Genomic DNA, 917 nt, shown 5'->3' with positions numbered 1-917 from the left:
AATACAAGATCAAATTCAAAAGAAGGAGAAAACAGATAAAAATAAACCACTTTTTTTCAGGCATTGCCCGAGGAAGAAAACGTGAGCCAAAGCAACAACACACAGGAAAGCTCCCACAGTTTGTTATTCCGTTCTGCCCCCTGCTGGTGAGAACTCAGGCACACCAACGGTCCTTTCCTCCTCAGTGATGTGTATTTATCGCTAACCCCGAGAAATTCTATAACCTGCAAAACTACCACATCCGCCAGCTCTGCAGAATTAAGGCACGTGTCACGTGAGCTTGAATCTAATCTGGAAGATCTTGAAAGATGAAATCGAGAACAATTTAGTTGCCTTAGTAACATTATTTTGTGTTGTAACACAAATGTATCACCTCATAATCCATTAAGGATTATGTAGCATAGGGTTTCTGTGCTACCAGTGCCACCTAGCGAAATTACAATAAAGCATGTTTTCAAACAACCTTTTGTAACCTGTTGTGTGTTATGGAAGAAGCACACGATGCAGGTCACCATCAACGAATGTATTATTGTTAAAGGAAGATGCAACAAAACGATAGAAAGTACAATGTGTTTCTCCAGCATATACACGCGAGTGCAGAGGACAGAGGAAACGAGATTCCAAAATGGGGCGTGAACTCCAAAAGTGGGCAGAACCTCCAAAATGGGGCGGGGTCTCTTCGCGCAAAGACTCTCCATTGGCTCTGGCTTCGGCCAATTGTTATTGACTTACATTTCAAAATAAAACTTTATAAATTAAACATTGCTTCTAGTTGATCTAAAATAAAACATGCTATATAAATAAATATTATCCGTGAGAGCAGAGCCCAAAGCTCATGGCCAGTGGTGTTCGGACTGGAGTTTGAACCTCTGCTTCATGATGTAAACGGGAATCACCCACGAGCTCTCCGCGAGCCA

The sequence above is a fragment of the Sinocyclocheilus anshuiensis genome, unplaced genomic scaffold (genome assembly GCF_001515605.1).
Source record: "Sinocyclocheilus anshuiensis isolate Anshui unplaced genomic scaffold, SAMN03320099.WGS_v1.1 scaffold423, whole genome shotgun sequence".
NCBI lineage: Eukaryota > Metazoa > Chordata > Actinopteri > Cypriniformes > Cyprinidae > Sinocyclocheilus > Sinocyclocheilus anshuiensis.
The sequence above is the reverse complement of the archived record's forward strand: the minus strand, read 5'-3'. Positions refer to the sequence as shown.